This window comes from Rattus norvegicus, chromosome 7 (genome assembly GCF_036323735.1).
Source record: "Rattus norvegicus strain BN/NHsdMcwi chromosome 7, GRCr8, whole genome shotgun sequence".
Classification (NCBI taxonomy): domain Eukaryota; kingdom Metazoa; phylum Chordata; class Mammalia; order Rodentia; family Muridae; genus Rattus; species Rattus norvegicus.
In genome coordinates, this window is record NC_086025.1 from 70884173 (window position 1) to 70903770 (window position 19598).

Consider the following 19598-nt stretch of genomic DNA (forward strand, 5'->3'; position numbering starts at 1 on the left):
AGAGACTGTCCATGGTTCCAAACAGTTTATTGTCATGGCAGAAAGTGGATGAGTAAAACCATGCCCACTCCTCAGGGTCAGCCTGAGGAGTGTCTGGGAAGGAAAGCTTATTGGCTAAGTCTTTTAGACTTCTAAGTACCTCATTAGCATGGAGAACTCTGTCTTGGGCCCACATGATCACAGGATACATTTCTTTTATGTGAGAAGCATGGCACGTGTTCAAGTCAGGAGTCTGGCAGGGAGCTGGAGTCACCTAAACCTCAGGAGTGTGTCCATCCAGTCTCTGGGTCTCGACCTGCTCTACCTTACCAAACTTCCTGGCATGGTTTTACATCCTACAAGAAGAGGTGCCGCCAAGGAGTGGAACCAGCCCAAGAGAAAGAGTGTGCTTCAGTCAACAAAGATAAAAGAAGTAGGAGATCTGAAGAGCATTTGACATCAGACAGGGAAATGCAGTGTTTGGATTTGTCCAGTTGGTTTTCAGTCTTGCTTTGGTCCAGGATTTCCTCACTGGGTTCCCTTTTCGAAAGTAATGTATATCCTGTGCCATTGTACATTGGAAGTACATGATCTGATTTTTTTATTTTTATTTTATAATGGATTAAGAGACTGAAATTTAGATTTTTAAACATTGTTGAGTTGTAACAGACTGTGGAGACTTTTGAAGTTGGAATAATTGCATTTTTTATTGTTATGGTTACAACACTAGGGGTGCAGGGAGAGGAAAGTGGTGGTTTGATAGGAAGAAGGTGTTTAGGTCACAGTTTTGGAGATCCAAGGACATGCATGTTACCTGCACTGGCTCAGTTATGCTGGGGTACCATGGCAGAGGATATGTAGGAGGAAGTGAGTGGCTTTGTCTAAACATGAGCAGCAGAACCAAGGCACCGTGTCAGCTCCTTCCCATAGCAGCTCTGTGAGGAAAACCACCAGCTGAGAACTATTAAGGACCATTTGGAAACTGCCCCAGTAACCTTAGTGTAGTGGTAAATATTAAAAAACAAAGCTACCATCCCGCACTGGTGCTGGCTACTATCTGAGCCCGGCAGCAGCCGCTCTCTTGAAGTTCTATCATCTACTTCCCAAGGCAGCTCACCACCACTCCAGCTCCATACGGAGTCCGTCTATCCCTTGGCTTTCTTGCTATGGACTCTGCTCACATTCTCAGCATCTGCCCACTGTGGATATAGTCACAACTCCCAGTCACCTGTTAAAATCAAAACTCAATAAGCTTGTAATTTAGCAATCAGATTTATATCTTAAATTCTCAACCCACAAATTGTCCACATAGTAAACTCACCAACAGTTGATAATGATATAAACTGCCCACCTAGATAAGACAAATTGTCCTCTAAAAATCCATCTCTTAAGAAATATTCATAACTACCTGTGGCCATTTAAGGCCATAGGGATCTGGGTCATCCTTCTCTGCCTCCATTTGGTTCGCTCTTTTTCTTTTTCCTCTCTCCCACCTTACAAAAACTCCATCCCCACCTTACTTTTTCATTGCCCAATCACAGGCCTTGCCTTATCTTGTACCTATCCTCACCTGCACATAGACATCAACTACAATCCACCCTTTCTGTCTAATTTTTTTAAAAAAGAACCTTTTTCTCAAATGTAATCTGAGCACAGCTGTTACCATTTTGTAATCTACAAAATATAAAATATACCTAACACACAGCCCATCATTTTTGTCAATTTACTAGTACATTTTGTTATCTAGCTTAACTTAAGGCTTAAAAATCTATGTGTTGTGTCTAAAATAGCTTGCATACTATCTGAAAACTATCCAATTAAATATGTATTCTCAATGTAAAATAGCCTGGGTGGGCTATGAGACTATAATTAGTCTTCCAACCCCGTCAGAAATCTGAGAACTACCAATGCTGTCTGAAAATATGGGAAGCCTAACATGGCTTCCGGAACTGAGACAAGTTGAAGAGGCAGCTGTCTACTGGTGTGCTCCCCTGTTAGCAACATAAGAGCATCAGTCTTTAAGACTTCTGGCTCAGTATCATCTGACAGACCTTTGTAACACCAAATTTTGAAGGACTTATTATTCTTACTTGGCAGAGATTATCAGTCAACTAGTCTTTTCTGACAGTATTTGTCTATAGATGAAATAGGCAATTTTTACCCAGTGGCTACCTAGCCACAATGTATTACCTCACCCGGAGGTAAAGATGTTCGATTTCTTCTTTGAATCCACAAAAGGGAATCTGCTAGGAGTAGATATGTCTCAACAACAAAAGAATAAATAACATTAAATGTCACATTTTGTGCATTTCTGATGTTTTTGAAAACTATCTCTTATCTATATAAAGTAATCTGAACTGTTGTCCATTAACTACTCTCAGCTAATTCTAATAAAATGTCTTGAAAACACCCTAACAGTAAACTCAGAGCCATGAATTTGCTATCTGGCCCTTAACTCACATGTTTAATCATCTTGGCTCAGTTTATAATAGCAGTTAAAGGACTGGGTCTAAGCCTGGTATTCTTAAATGTGTTATATAGATACAATGCCTATATGATGTGTGCCTATAATAATGTGCCTAGTGACATTATTAATTTCAATTTTATATCAATAAGAAATTTGTACCAATGAAAACTTTAAATTTGTATCAAATAAATCCCGTACCAATGTTAGAGATTATAACTCCAACTTAGTAACAAATATAAGGATTTCTACCAAATGAGATTATGGCAGCACAATCAATTCTAGCTAATGTCTCCCTATTGAATTATGGCCATTTCTAAATTCCCCAGAAAGACTACCTTAGAATAACTACCTCCAGCCTCCCAAAGTTCAAGGAACTGGGACAAACAACAAACAACCCTTCAATAACTTCTTCAAGCTGTACGTGGACATTGAGACATCTCTGGGGGGTTGGGTAGGGAAAATGGGGAAGAGTTTCTATCCCTTCCCAGGGGCACCTCCACAAACCAAAGCTCCAGTCACAGTGGACTTCTAGGGCATTCCTAAACCATTCCCAAACTAGTGGATCTTCAAAGCCACCAAGTCTGACAGCCAGTCAGGGTACATAGGGCTAGAGAGATGGCTCAGTGTCAAGACTGCTGCTCTTGCAAAAGGCTGGAGTTTGGTTCTAACTCTAACTTCAGGAGATCTGACAACCTTTTCTGGCCTCCACAGACACACACACACACACACACACACACACACACACACAGACACACACACACACACACACAGGCACACACACACACACACAGAGACACACACAGGCACACACAGGCACACACAGACACACACACACAGACACACACAGGCACACACAGACACACACACACACACAGGCTGAGGGGAGAAAAAGAGATGATAGATAGATAGATAGACAGACAGACAGATAACAGATAAATTTAAAATGTCATGACATTTGTCACCTATTCCTATGGTCACATGCCATTTTACTTGTGTTTTTTTTTAACTAGGAAACAGAAAAGTTTAAAGTCAATAATACAACTTGATAGCAAACAAAACTAGCAAAAACTAATTGATTAAATCTAAAATAAGCAGAGCCACAAACATGCATAATAAGAATGTAATGGATAACGATAAGCTATAAAAACAGACAACACAGAAAATTAATGAAAAAATATTAATTCATTAAAGATATCAATATATAGCCTTCTAGCAAATCAAATCAAAAGAATATGTACACTAATATCAGGACTGAAAGAAAGGCTGTCTCTACAAACCCCCAACATTAAAAGTATATGCTGTATATAATAGAATGGGTGTGATCAATTTTATACCGATAAATTTATAAACATAAAGTGGGTAATTTTGGGGGTAAGTCAGCTTCTTGGGCAGTGTGATCCATAAGCAACAGGAGCTTCACAAGTTGCTGTCAAGTATAGAATCTAAAACTGCCAAAGAACTATGAGAAAGATTAAATTCCTTCCGAATAGAAGGGACTGGGCTTTCATGGAACCTCAGATCTACTGAAAAGAATGAAGAGCTCCCTCCATACGTGGACCCAATAAATTATGTAAAGCCTTATTGTGCTTTTCCTCTTCTTTTCATGCAAAAGACATTTCATGTTCAAAACAAAAATTACAAACAGAATAGCACTGTTGGGCTCAAACTTTATATGCATGTCATGTATGCTGCTAAAAGGGAGTGTCCAGAATAGGCAGGTTTGTAGAAAATAAACTGCTGGATTCCAGGGGTGAAGGGGGATGGGAATGGAGTGTGACGTTATTAGTTACTTCTCTCATTGTTGTCACCAAACACCCAACAAGAGGTAACCTAAAGAAAGAAGACCTTGCTTTGGGTTAAGAAGATAGAGTCCACCATTCAAGGTCACACATGGCAGACACTAAGTAGTCTCTAGGGTGGAAAACTGGCTAGTGGCTCTTGAGACATCAGTCAACCAGGCTGAAACACCAATCCTCCTCTATCTCTTTGACGTCTGAGCCTCAGTGCATTTTGAGTAAGACCATGCACTCTCTCTTAAAGTATGGACAGATTTGATAAGGCAGAAAGAAACGTGATCAGACCTTCTGATGGAATAAAAGGCAAGAGAGAGGCTGAAACTAGAGGTTTGTTAATCACAAACAAAACATACTGGGGCTGGCTTCCAGTCAGGAGCAGTGGTACCCTCCCAATGGTGCAAGGATTGACAGGCAGTTCTCAAAGGGTGGGGAAACTGGATTTATCCAGAAGGCCAAACTAAGCCCTTGGACGGATGCTGGCAGGGACTCCACAAGATGAAAGTGAAAGGCTTCAAGTGAAAGACAGCCAGCTGCGGGCGTGGGCTTCACTTCTAGAACAGAGGCAGTGGCTGCTGCCTTTGCACTTGACAGGCTGAATATGGTAGAAAATAGCCCAGAAGACAGTGAAGGATAAACAAAGAACAAAGCACATCAGCTAGAGGCAGGAGGCCAGAGGTGAAGGTGGATGAGGCTAGACCCAGGCAAGAAGAAGGGACTGGGAGGGAAACAGGGGTGAGCTACTGGTTCATAGTGACCATCTTGAAACCAGCACACAGGGAGGACTTTATAGAGATAAGTACCTTGATAACCAAGGTTAGACCGTATCACTCAATTGCTGAAAACCTTCCTGGTGTTCTTATCCCACTCAGTACAAGATCCAATCCTTCCTAAGCCTAGAAGCCCCTTATTTTCTAAATCCAGAGCCCTGCTTTCATCTCCTACCTCTCCCTTTACCCCAGACTATATTTCTTCACTACTGCTTTCTTTTTCGAAGAAGAAAAAGGGAATTTAAACAGGTATGTTCTCGCCGTATGGCCTTTGCCTTGTCTCTTCCAGACTGCAATTTTTTAACCTGGCACCCTTTGAACTGAGATGGCATGCCGGAGGTATCAAAGCAAAGAACTGAACCCTGCTGAGTGTCAGTTGGGAGATCTTGGTTACTGGAGTCTCCCCACTTACAGAAGATTTTCTTATCATACCTCCAGCCAGACCACAGCCAGATCACAGCCAGGTTGGAAGGCAATGCCCACACCAGGATCCATTCTGCAAATAACCAAATAGGCAGGGATGGGGGCCCTAGGGCTCGAAGACCTTTGTTGCTTTCTACGTGCCTGCCTTGTTCTCAAGCCCCTGAGCTATTTGCTCTGCATCATTTGATAAAGTTGACAGTAAGCTTGGATCTCTGCGGACCATGGACTGTACCCGGCAGTATCATGAGAGGAGGGGTGTGTGGCTGCTGGTCATTTAGGGAGGTTGGTTGTAGTTTGTTAGTAGCTGTGGTCAAAGAAGAAACAAAAGGAAAAAAGTTAGATTCAGGAATTTTCCTAACTCCTCTCTCCTTGTTTCTCTCCTATCTAGTGTTAGGGGGTGAAACTGGGGATGGGGGTGGATAAAGGGTGGGAAAACAAGAACCTACCAAGTACCAAAGGCCAGCTAACACGCTCAAGGATCTCTTTGCCTACGCATGACTTACAATGACAAGCTTCCAGACTTTGCAACAAAACCAAAGAATGTGCTTTGGGGAAAGAGGTGAGTGTGGTTTTGTGTGGAGGAGAAACCGGGACTGGTTTTGGCCATGGATGACTGTGGTAACTATTACCCGAAGGTTATATCATATTTGATTCCACTTGACAACAACAGATAAGCTGAGTCAGGACTGGCTTTATGATTAATATAATTAATATTGTATGTATTTTGACCAGGGCCTTTGGGTTCAAGCCTTAAGCTTCCATTTCCCTCACCTTAGACCCCATCATTTCATTATGGAAGCCCTAGCTCGAAGCAGACCACACGGAAGAAAATTCAATATTCCTATTTGACAGGCTCTCTGCAGATCTCAGCCAATGCCAGAAACCTGTCACAAGTCATGTGATCAGCCATCTTAAAAACTTCGGCCAGTGACAACCCAGAGAGTACAACCACTGCCAATACTACAGAAGAATTTTCAAGCCGAGCACAATTAGCCTGAAGAATTAAGGAAGATAATAAAAGTTGTTTCAGGGGCTGGAGAGGCAGCTCAGTTGGCAAAGTTCTCGCTGTGAAACTGTCAGGACCTGTGTTCTGGTCCCCAGCGCCCACATAAAAAGTGCACACAGACACCGTGACCAAGGCAACTCTTCCACGGGACAACATTTATTTGGTACTGGCTTACAGGTCCATTATCATCATGGCGGGAAGCAAGGTAGCATGGAGGCAGACACCGGTGCTGGAGGAGCTGAGAGTTCTACATCTTGATTCACCGGAAGCAGAAAGGGTCTATGTGCCACAGTGGGCATAGCTTAAGTATGGAAGACCTCACACACCCCACAGTGACACACTGCCTCCAACAAGGCCACACCTCCTGATAGTGCTGCTCCCTGCGAGCCAAGCCTTCTAACACTTGAGTCTATGAGCTTCACATTCAGTGAAAGACCCGGTATCCTCAAGTAAATGTTTGCTAAGCTAAACTGGATGGGTGAATCCTCTTTTGAGACGTTGAATTAATATTTAATTAATAAATCCTAACACGGGGTTACTACCCATTGCAATAGTTTATGCAGCTGGTATATTTTAAAATATGTCCGAGGTAGCACAGTAGCTGGGCAGCCACCTGCCCTCCATGCTGTTAGAATCTGCCTCCTGCCGATAATTCCGAGTTACTAATGCCTATGGTTCATCTTGGCTGCCCTAGTCCCAGTTGGGCAGCCCTCTGGGCCACACTCGCCCTGCTCTTTCACATGGTGGCCATGCCTCTCTACCCTGCATTCTTCTCAGGCATGGTGTCTCCCCTCTCCTCCACATCTCCAGGCATGGCCCATCTCTCCCTTCTCCTTATCCTCTCAGTCCCAAGCCAAGAAATCCTAAAATCTTATCTCTGTCTGCCTGGCCCTGCTTTGGCTATTGGCATCTGTATCTAACAATCAGAACCAATATGAACGGGGGTGGGGGCTAGGGTGGACAGGTTCTCAGAAGCTATGTGCAGACCTTCTCATGCAAACAGTTTCTGGGGAAGATGATTAGCATTTGTCATAAAAGCAGCTCCACTGGAAAACTGTGAGCTACTAAAAATGTCTTCATGAAGGCAGTCAGTTTATGCTTCATAATGCTTGGGGTTCTACCACGGTGTGCTGGGTAGCAAATGCTCTCATGAGATACCCTTTGGCTCCAGCAAATGTGTCAGACAGCTGTGCTCCATGATGGTCAGAGGCCTCCATTCTGACTTGGGTCCCCCTGGGAATAGAAGCAGTATAGAGCAGACTCCCTCGGCTATGATTGTCACTTTTGTCACTTCTATTGATGACAGGCTTCTTCCAACAATGCTGCCTGTTTACCTTAAAGAGTGATTTTGTGTCAGCTCGAGCAAGCTTACAGGAAGAACTAAACGTGCTAGAAAGTTGTTATGCCCAGATTAGTTTTCAGCTAGTAGCAAAGCAAAGATTTTTCTGGGGATTGGTTCTAATGCTTTGAATTTATCCGACCTCCAAAATCAGGAATCTGCATATCCAAACACTGAAGGTCCTTGTCCCCAATTGGTTTTTGATTGGTCAATAAAGAGCCAATGGCTAATGGCCGGGCAGGTAGACTGAGGTGGGACCTTTGGATTTTCGTGGGCTAGGAAATGGGAAGAGAGGAAGACAGAGAATCACTATGACTCAGGGGAGAAGGATGGGAAACAGGAGCTGCGGAGAGAAAGCTGACCAGCCATGTAAGAATTCAGGAAGTGGCCACTGGCCACTTCCCCTATTGGGCCTGGGGTAGCAGGGAAGGGTTTAGGAGTCTCAGGAGAACTGGAAGGGAGTGTTTGCTAGCAAAGGAAGGTTAGGAGTGCCCAACCTTTGAGCTAGTCAGGGCATGTCAAAAATTAACTGACACCAGTGTGTGTGTGTGTGTGTGTGTGTGTGTGTGTGTGTGTGTGTGTGTGTGTTCCATTCTCCAATCCCGATAGCCCCTGGATGGGTGTGAGAGTGCAACTGGCCAGGAACTAAAGCAGTGTAGTTATATTGCTGCCACAAGGAGTGATGTAGGAGAACAGGCTCTGGAATGTGGTTTACCCCTGCTTCCAAGAATTCCCTGGGAGGATAATGTGGTGGTTTGAATGAGAATGGCCCCTCCTGGCTTCATATGATGACGGTTGGTTCTCTGTTGGCGGAACTGTTTGGAAAGGACAGGAGAGTGTTCCCCTCTGGGCTCCTGACAAGGCACAGACCACATCCAACTTCTGAGCACAAATAAGCACAGTGAGATCCTTTACCAAGCAAGGCAAAGAGAAGGCAACTCGAGCTGAAATGCACAGAAACAGCGGTAAGCAGCTCTGCAGATGTTAATTTTAAGAGGGGAAGTGGGGGTCTGTGTTAGAATGAGCAAGGACATGTTGGTAAGTTCTGATTGGATATTTTAGGTTAGTCAAAATGATAAACTTGGATTTCTGGACCTTGATGTTTTGATATCTTGACCTTGGTGATCAGCCTCAGGAATGAGTCAGGCATAACGAAACCAAGGAAGAGACCTTGGTGGTCAGCTTTAGGAGGGTAATCTAATAGTTTGGCAAGGGAGAGGGAAGGGAAAGGCAAAACCTGCCAGCTCCACGTTTGCCATTCTCAGACCTGTGTTGGCCACGCTCAGGTCTGCTAGAACCCTTCAGAGAGGGAGCCATCAGCTCAGATACAGACACCCACAGCCAAACAGTGGGTGGAGCTTGGAAACTCTTATGAAAGAATAGGAGGAAGGATTGCGTTTCCAGAAGGGGATAAGATCTCCACAGGAAGACCAACAGCGTCAACTAGCCAGGACCCTTGGGGCTCTCAGAGTCTGATCCGCCAACCAAAGAACTTACACGGGCTGGACCTAGGCCCCCTGCACATATGTAGCTTGGTCTTCATGTGGGTCCTGAACAACTGGAGCAGGGCTGTCCCAAAAGCTGTTGACTGCACATGCGATATGTTCTTCTAGCTGGGCTGCCTTGTCAGCTGGAGAGGAAGCAACTAGCCTCCAAGAGACTTGAAGTGCCAGGTGAAGGGAGTACCCAGGGGGCCCCCACCCGCTCAGAGGAGAAAGGGAGGGGCAGGGGCAAAGATTGTGGGAGGGGGCAGTGAGGGGGATATAAAGTGAATAAGTAAAAAATTAAATTAAATCAAAGAAATTACTTCCCATGGGGTCCGTCTGCTCAGAGTAAATGGCGAATGGGGAATGGGGGAAGGATTGTGGGAGAGGGTGGCCAGGAGGGGACAGTGAGTAGGATATAAAGTAAATAAGTAAAAAAAAATTAATAATAAAATTAAATTTTTAAAAAGCCAACTGCCTGCAGCAGGTCCTGATTGTTATGTTTCTTCTGAGTGGAAATTAGAACTCCTGACCCATGGCTTAGCGCTGAACTGACATGGGAAGAGCAAGGCTTTTTTTTCTTTTTTTTCAGCTCTGTCAGTCTCCCTTGGGGAAAATGATGTTCATGGTCTTTCCCTTCGTGGAGTAGTCAAAGGTTGTATATTCTAAGTACAGGAAAGAAAGCTTTCAGGGCTTCTTCAAGAGCAATGACAACAGGCAGTAAGGCCGGAGTTCACCTCCATACAGAGCCAGGCTGCAGCCACGTGAGAGTCCCCAGCAAAGCCCAGGTATGTGACTGCTGCCGCGTGCATCCTGGGAAAGATGGTTATTATCTCTTGTCATGCTGTGCACACGGAGATTGTGATTTCGTTTCTAGGGATGCACTCTTCTTGCCCACAGACAGGTGTGAACAATAACTGAACGGGTCTGACATGTTTCTGGGAAAACAGGTTGTTGAATACCAATCGCAAACTTGGTCTTTCTCCTCCTTCACACACAACTTGCATCCATTATCTAATCGTGTCAGCTTTGTCTGGCTGCTGCAATGAGCTTTCATCAACACAGTGCCTCAGAATAGCCGAACTCTGAGTTCTACATTCTGTAGGTCAGAAGTACAATACGGGTCTCTGTGGGAGAAAATCCGAGTGTCAGTAGGGCTGACTGGAGTTCCTGTCCCTGGAGTGACAGCAGTTCTGCTGGAGGCTTTACTGAAGAAACTTACCAGGTTTTGGGATCTGCCCACATCCCTTAGTTCATGGCCTCTTCCTCCGTCTTCAAGGGCATTGATATTCCATTAGTTGAGTTTTCTTATGTAACCACAGTTCCCTCTGATCAAACTGAAAAGTATTCTCTGCTTTAAAATATCCATTAACTACACTACCCAGTTCCCTTTAGTCTTCACAGCCTCTTGGGATAAGGATGATAAGGATACACACACACACACACCACACACACACAAATAAATGGAAATTTTTAATATTGAGAGTAGTAGAAGACAGGAGACAGAAGGCACATCCTTGCTGGCAATTAATGATACACATTTAAAGCAACCACAGTGCTGTCTTACACCTTATAAACCAGAGGAGGGAGAGGAAGAAGGAAAAGTCCAGTGTGAAAGTGGGTTTGGGGAAATGCTTCTTCAGTAGTGCTGTGAATTCAATGTCGTTAGAAAACAAGCTGACTGAGGGGATCTCTCTCTCTCTCTCTCTCTCTCTCTCTCTCTCTCTCTCTCACACACACACACACACACACACACACACACACACCATTCAGAGCTATTGACCTAAGGAAAGGAGACATTGGTCTAAATAAGCTTTCACAATCGCATTGTTTAGACAGGAAGAACCTGGAAACCCCCTGAATGTCTAATAGCAGAGTCAGGGATGAGCAAAATGACAAGCTTACATAATGACTGCTCTGAAACCATCTGACGATGTGTTTATGGACAGTGTCGACTCTAGGTTACATAGGACTGAAACATTGTTCATAAAGAGGCAAAGTATACAATGTTAAGTGCAAAGCTAATATCCATAAACAGTCTTTGCATCATCATTAGCAAAGTAAAACATGTGGATGTAATAATTTAATGTATAGTGTGTATAAATTAAAATACTTGACTCAATATCCCATTTTGAAAAGGGTGACGTGTATGGTCTGTCTAATTATTCGAAAAAGTTATTTCAGGGACACTAGGATATTTATATACACATATGCAGGAAAATATTCCATCTATTTTTATTTATTTTTGAGGTAGGACCATTCTATATAGACTGGTTTATTCTTGAACTCACAGGGATATCTTTGCCTCTGCCTCCCAGATACTGGGATTCAAGGCATGCACTGCTCCAATATATTTCTTTTTTCATTACTTTATTCATTTATTCATTCACTTTGCATCCTGATCACAGCCAGTATATGTCTTAATTTAAAAGCATTGCTAAAATGAACCCTCTTTTGAGTCCAACACTCAGCAGAGGGCCTGAGGCAATAAATACTCTGGAAACAGAAGGTCGAGGTGGATTCTAATAGGGACGGTTTTCCGTTCAGTTCTGCAGAGAAGACTAAAGGGGGTCTGCTTGGTTTAGGTCTATGTGTGGCACACTGGAAATTGAACACAGGATCTCCCCCATGCTGAACACAAGATATACCACCCAGTTATCTATCCCCAGGCCCTAAAGCAGCAGTTCTCAACCTGTGAGTCATGACCCCTGGGGGTAACATATTATATATTTCCATTAAGATTCATAACAGTAGCAAAATTGCAGTTATGAAGTAGCAACATAGTAACTCTATGGTGGGGGTCGCCACAGCAGGAGGTCGTGGTGGTTTGAGGGGTTGCAGCATTGGGGCGGTTGAGAACCACTGTGCTAAAGGTTTTCTTTTCAATTGTGGTTTTGGTAACTTTATGTTTCAGGAACACTTGCCACAGTCCTGTGAGATGGTTTGTGAACAGAGCAACAGACCTTAGTGAAATCACTTACCTTGAGCTGCTGTTTTTATTTTAAACGCTGACTTTGGCTGTTGTTTACAGTGAAGGAAAAGGAGCAAAGAGGGAGGAGACACGTTGCCTGAAACGCACCTCACAGGCTGTCGTTGGCTTTCCACTCCTGTGATGGAGCATCAGACCAAAAGTCACTGGGGTGGGAGAGGGTTTATGTCACCTTACAACTTACTGTCAAAGCAGGAACCCAGAGGCGGGAACCGAAACAGAGGCCACAAGCCCTCTTTCTGATGCTATCCCGGATCACATACCTGGGATGGCCCCGTGCTCAGTGGCTTGGGCCCTTCCACTTCAATCATCATGAAAAAAATGCCCCCACGACGTGCATACAGACAATCTGATGAGACATTCTCCCAACTGAGGTTCCTCTTCCCAAATGACTCTATCTTGTGTCATGTTGGTAAAGAAAAACAAATAAACCAAAAACCTAACCAGGACACCATTCTTAAGAATAGCAACCACTAAGTTTGTAGTCATCAGCCTGATTACAGATGTCCAGTTCATCCCCATCATAGTTCAGCGGAGATCAGACTTTGGGGAGATGTGTGTTGCTATGCTTCTTGTAGAGAGTCAGTTTACACAACTTCAGGAGCTGGCTAGCCACGATCAGGAGCCACAGGCCACAGTAGCAGGGAGGGCAGGACAGCCACCCTGAGAGGAAGCAGCTCAACAGGCAACATTTGTTCTTCCTCTGGGAAGCTGAAGCTCTGCTAGCAGGTCATTTGACTAAATCAGATATGTACCTGACCTAAAGCCAAGTGGCTATGAATTTAAATCAGAAGGGGGTGGGGTGGAATACCTCCATGCTGCATGCTGGCACCACCATGGAGAGTGGCTAATGAATAACTCAGTTCAGTCTAATGAAGTCATGTGGCAAGAGGACCTCACATTCTACCCCTGGAAACTTGACTTTGAATATGTCTCCTTAAATTATTTACCTATAAATATGGCAAAAGCAATGCCATACTTTTGCTTAATGTGATACAGTAATCCTGTGTACAACCAAAACTAAACCAACCTTTCCCCAAAGGAAGATACAAGGCCATCTCCATGATTCTCTGTAAACATGTGTTATATCAGACAATAAGAAGTAAAACTTGTCCTGGCCCTTGCCAGAAGCAGCACTCTAGAGATTTGTCCCTGCCCCTCATCTGGGCAGTGCAGGAGAGATGGCCCCAATAGTGTGGATGTAGGAGAGATGGCAGGCTGACCAACTTACCTATCAGGCCCAGGTCCAGAGCTTTGAGCTGGCCCACACCAACATCTACCCATCTATAAGATGCTGCTGCAGTATATGAAGGGGCCGGTCCTGCAGATCCAAAACTGCAGGATCTCCATACACAGAGCAACGACAGAATATCTAACAGGGTTTTGGTAATGATCCAGGGTAGCAGAAGCCAGAGTTCTTGAACCAAACCAATAAATCTTTGAAATGAACACTGCAAGTACAGCTGTTTGGGCAAAAGGGTGTACTGTGGGGCACATCATGCATGACACCCAAAAGTGTCCATAAAGAATAAGTTCCAAAGTGTGTTCTTCCACTTTGTTTTTTAATGCAGGGTCTCTCACTGAACATAGGGAAAGATAGAAGGGTGGAGGGCAGATATGGAAGGACTGAGAAATGAGTGGGATTGGGATTTATGATTTAAAGTTCACAAAGAATCAGCAAAATATGGGATAGTAATAGTGGTAATGATGATGATAATAAAGAAGTAAGACTGGGGAGAAAATAATACACTCTCAGCAGAGTAAAGCAGACCTGTGGCAATAAACACTAAAGAGACAAACGGACACAATGGGTTTAGACAAGTATCCTGTATCTATGGGAGTAGATGAGTATCCTGTGTTTATGGGTGTAGACGAGTATCCTGTGTCTATGGGTGTGGACAAGTATCCTGTGTCTATGGGTGTAGATGAGTATCCTGTGTTTATGGGTGTAGACGAGTATCCTGTGTCTATGGGTGCAGATGAGTATCCTGTGTCTATGGGTGTAGACGAGTATCCTGTGTCTATGGGTTTAGACAAGTATCCTGTATCTATGGGAGTAGATGAGTATGCTGTGTTTATGGGTGTAGACGAGTATCCTGTGTCTATTGGTGCAGACGAGTATCCTGTGTCTATGGGTGCAGACGAGTATCCTGTGTCTATGGGTGCAGACGAGTATCCTGTGTCTATGGGTGTGGACAAGTATCCTGTGTCTATGGGTGTAGATGAGTATCCTGTGTCTATGGGTGCAGACGAGTATCCTGTGTCTATGGGTGTGGACAAGTATCCTGTGTCTATGGGTGCAGATGAGTATCCTGTGTCTTTGGGTGTGGACGAGTATCCTGTGTCTTTGGGTGTGGACGAGTATCCTGTGTCTCTGGGTGCAGATGAGTATCCTGAGTCTATGGGTGTAGATGAGTATCCTGTGTCTATGGGTGTAGATGAGTATCCTGTGTCTATGGGTGCAGACGAGTATCCTGTGTCTATGGGTGCAGACAAGTATCCTGTGTCTATGGGTGTAGACGAGTATCCTGTATCTATGGGTGTAGACAAGTATCCTGTGTCTATGGGTGTAGACAAGTATCCTGTGTCTATGGGGTAGGTGAGTATCCATAACATGTGTGTGCTGTGTATAAGGAAAATCCATACACACTACAATCCCTGTTTCTATAACAAGTTTCCTGCTCATCGTATTAATACACCTTATCCCACTGCTTTAAATCCTCTTGCGCTTAGCAGGCAGTGCCGCTGACTACGTGTTAACCTATGGACATAACCCACTTTCATTTCTGGGGCACGTGCAGTCTGAATTGGAAGTTAACGATTCTCACTGACTGTCATCTCTGTGGGGAGGACTTAGAGAAATCCTAAGAACTTTCTGTATTTCATATTTTCTTCTTTTCCTTTGGTGTGATGTAGAATTAATCTGAAAACCAGGATCAATCACCCCAACTGGCCTCATACCTGTCTGATGACTCCCAAGCACAAGGAAACGAGGGTGACAGTGTGGCTGTCTCAGCTCCAGGTGAAATGCATATGCGACTGGTAGTAATTTCCCACCCTCTGAAACTAAACCCTCTAGCTCAGCAGAGCTGGAGGGTGTGGGGACAGAAGTGAAACCTGCTACTGGGTTGCCAGCTGCTCTCACTCCTTCCCTTTGACTCATGGCTTCTTGAATAGTGATGGAGAGAAGCTGCATCCTCACATTGTGTGAGAACCTACTTACAGAAAGAAGGTGGGCTCTGCCCCAACATGCCAGGCACCTGCAGCAGCTGGACCTTTAACTGAAGCTCTTCTGACATCTCACCAAAAGAAATGTCCGTGTGTGTGTGTGTGTGTGTGTGTGTGTGTTTGTGTGTGTCCTTATGTGTGTGTTCCTCTGTGTGTGTTCCTCTGTGTGTGTGTCCTCTGTGAGTGTTCCTCTGTGTGTGTGTCCTTGTGTGTGTTCCTCTGTGTGTGTGTATGTGTGTGTTCCTCTGTGTGTATGTGTGTGTCCTTGTGTATGTTCGTGTGTGTGTGTGTTCTTCTGTGTGTGTTCCTATGTGTGTGTGTTCCTCTGTGTGTGTGCCCTTGTGTGTGTTCCTCTGTGTGTGTCTGTGTCCGTGTGTGTGTGTGTGTGTGTGTGTGCACCTGTGTGGAATGTCTTCTTCCACTTTGTTTTTTAATGCAGGGTCTCTCACTGAACATGGAGTTCATTGATTCGCTGGACTGGCTGACCAATGAGCTCCAGGAATCTGCCCATCTCTGCTGTCTACCCTCCCACCTGCTGTCTACCCTCCCACCAGAACTGGGATTATAGTGAGACTTCCCACGCCCAGCCTCTATGTGGCTTCTGGGGATCACACTTGAGCTCTTGTGTTTTCCCCAAAAGAAGGCACTTTGAGGACTGGTGTATTTCTTAAGTCCCAAGACATGGAGAGGAACATGACCAAAGTGGGGACACCATCATACAGAGCAAAGAGCTAAAGTAATTACAGTAGTCAGATTCACTATTTATTGATGATAGTGTCCCCTGTGACAGATTGCTATCACCAAACGCTAAGAAAGACTGGGGAATAATGGGCACAGGGTGATGGGTGCACTGAAAATGTCCTGGAATTAGTGGTGGCGGTGTAAAATTGGTGATTTTACTAAAAACAGCTGAATTGAGTGTTTTAAATGTGTTCATAGTATGGGATTAATGGGATGAGTAATAAATAAATAATTTACTATGCTCTAACCAAACAGAACATATTTATATTTCCATCTATAATCTCTATACAACCAAAACATAAAGTACCACAGTAAATGGGAAGCACATAGGGTGTCATTTGCAATTCACGACTGAGCATTTACGTACTCCTGTGCTAACACGAGCCTAGGAATAAGTAAGGAAGAGGCTTATTTGAAGAAAAGTGAGAAGAAACATAAAAATAAAACATTACATGTCAATAGTAAGACAATTAAGTTGATTAACTTACTACTTGCAGGAAAAAAAAATAAACATTTTAGAAAAAGATTCTTATTCTGTAGCCAAACCTGGACTGGAACTCACAGTGTAGCCGAAGCTGACCTCAAACTAGCTGCAATCCTCCTGCCTCAGCCTGTGAGTGCTGTAGTTAAAGGCATGAGCCACTCTCTCCAGGTAGTAAAAGTTTGTCTGAAAGTGCACCATTAGCAAAACTACACAATTATCTGTGCTACTATAGGAAAGGGGGCTCTAGAGCTTTACTCCAGTTAAGAAATCTACTCATATGACATCAACTCATTTACTATGTGCTCATCAGTGAAAATTAGAAGAGAAGAGAGCCCTGTGCTACAGGCCTGGGCTGACCAACCAGCTTCCGTCCCAGCCCAGATCCGCTGCTTTGAGCTGGTCCACTCCAACAGCTATCCCATCTATGAGCTACTGAAGGACCTGGAGGAGCCAGCCCTGCAGAACCAGATGCCATTTCTGAATAGGACTGGTCTTGGGCCTTCTAGGACTGGGCAACAGCAGCAAATCCAAGCTGGGCCATGGTGATGATCCAGCATTGTATGGTATGTCAGAGACCGAAGACCTTAAACCAGACCAACGACTCATTGCAATGAATATTTATTTGCATGTAAAGCTGATTGGACAAAAAAAAAAATACACCATGTACCACACTGCGGTTGGCAACGCCACTGTGACAAACGAATATGTAGTGGAGAAGAGAAAGAGATGGAGGGACGGAGTGCTACATGCGCAGTGGTGAGAGGCAGAACTAGAAATGCATCGGCGGTGATAGGTTTGAGAGACAGTGACCTGAGAGAAGACTGCAGTCAACTGGAACCATCTTGCCAAGTAAGGTGGTGTGCAGCAGGCTAGGGCTTGAGCAGATTCAGTCCGGCAACATGCTGCCCAGTCACACAATCACCGGGGCTCTGAGCAACGGTGGGAGGCTCTTCATAATGCAGAACTGTTCATTTTCTGTACATGTTGGTATCTGTGGTCCTCGGTTCCGGGTCATGTTAAACCTGAAGTTCATGTAGATGTCCGTGGTCTGGGCTGCCACTGGAGGCCATGTGGGTGTCCATGGTCCATGCTATCACCAGAAACCATGTGTAAGTCCTCGATCCAGGTTCCCACTGTAAAAGACAAGGAGGCTACATTTGCAGTGGCATCAATGACTGCAGACTCACAGTTGAAAAAAGGGAAATAGAAGGCTTCTGTGAACCCCTCCCTCACTCTACGCCACTCCCCAAAAAGGAGCAGCCTAGATAGGAAGCCATAGAAGAGAACTCTTAAAACTTGTGATAAAGATGCTGAAGTGTAGCTCTCCACAATTGATGGGGAGTGGCATAGAGTGGGGGAGGGGTTCACAGAATAGAATTCTTCTTCCTCTTCCTCTTCTTTTCTTCTTCTTCCTCCTTCTCCCTCTCCCTCTTCCTCCCCCTCCCCCTCTTTTTCCTCTTCTTCTTTCTTTTTTTTTTTTTTTTTTTGGTTCTTTTTTTCGGAGCTGGGGACCGAACCCAGGGCTTTGCGCTTCTTAGGCAAGCGCTCTACCACTGAGCTAAATCCCCAGCCCCCCTCTTCTTCTTTCTTGTCCTCATCCTCCTTTCCCTTCTTTCTCCTCCTCCTCCTTTTATTTTTCTTCTTTTTGGAGGGATGTCACAAGAGTCAGGGGGTGGAGTTGAGAGGACTGGAAAGTGTGATCCAGGTGCATGATGTGAAATTCCCAAATAATCAATAACAACCACTAACAATATGTTAGAAAATGTCACAGCCATTTCCTAGGGCAATGGTGAAAGTCGTTTGACAGGCACCAGTGAGGCTGAGCCACCCGCTGAGATTGCTGACCTTTACTTTCAGTTTGAGCCCCTGCTGTTTCACTCTTAGGGTGGGGGTGGGGGGCTGTTAGCACAATGATGCTCCCTATCTTTTCTGACACTATTGTTTCTGTACTCCCCTGAGAGTCCTGACTGTGCTACCTCCTCCCACCCACAAGGAAGTGACCTCGGTCCACCCTACTTGGGAGTCTTCTCTGTGCCTTGGAGATTGTTATCTACCCCTGAACAAATTCATGAAACGAGATAATTGGAATAGTTTGAACTTGGAGGAGGCTGACAAGGTTCAGCAGGACAGGAGAAATGACAGCAGATTAGAACGCAGAACTCCTTTTACAGTGTATTTAGAATTTCTGAGAATTGTCACCTATGTATAAAAGATCATACACAGTAAGCTCCTAGTGAGAAGTCAGCAACGAAAGCTAGAAAGACTGAGGTAAGACAATAGCAAGTACGAGTGGTATAAAGGGATGTAAGAAAAATAAGGTATTAGGGATTTGTCATTCTTAGAAAGATCGGGTTCACCAGGTTGCTGTAATGTTAATTAATATTGAAACAAAACAATTCCCTTATTAAATAAGTTCTTACAAGATTATAAATGACAGCTACAATGATACCTAGACCTGACTTCTGAGGCTTAGGCGAATCCTTGATATGATTAACCATTAAAAGTTAATAATATACTGCTTAAAGCAGGGTGATTCGCCTGGTCTGACTCGAATTCTATGTATTCTCTATCTCAGCAAAGTGCTGCCAGCCAGAGAACAGGCTGCTACATTATGCGCTCAAGCTAGAATGATTTGTGGAATTTTAGGAATAAGGATACGGGGTTGATGATCTTTCTGTCTGTGCTTAACCTGTAACCCTGGGCATACTAGAAACATATGCCCAGGACAAAATGATAGGATCTGTATCTCTTGAAACCAACCATGAATGTTTTTTGAAGCTGTATAAAGAAATTTTCTGATTGCAAGTCACTCAGAGGTACAAAGCCTCCTGATCTTGGTATCTGACTCAACCCTTCCCTTTGCCTGATCTTAATATCCTCTCTGGAACCCATTCA

The 19598-nt window shown here is 44.3% G+C and overlaps 1 long non-coding RNA gene across 4 annotated transcripts in view; it reads left to right on the top strand.

The window, feature by feature from the left end:
• Positions 1 to 19598, top strand: part of LOC120093634 (uncharacterized) — a 39644-nt gene that overhangs the window by 3823 nt on the left and 16223 nt on the right. For 3 of the 4 annotated variants that reach the window (XR_010053356.1, XR_005487054.2, XR_010053357.1), the window contains exons 1-2: positions 9196 to 9450; positions 9854 to 10049. The exons of the other annotated variant lie outside the window; for it this stretch is intronic. This is a non-coding gene — a long non-coding RNA (uncharacterized LOC120093634). Of the gene's footprint in view, positions 1 to 9195; positions 9451 to 9853; positions 10050 to 19598 lie in introns of those variants that run through there. 4 annotated transcript variants of the gene reach the window in all.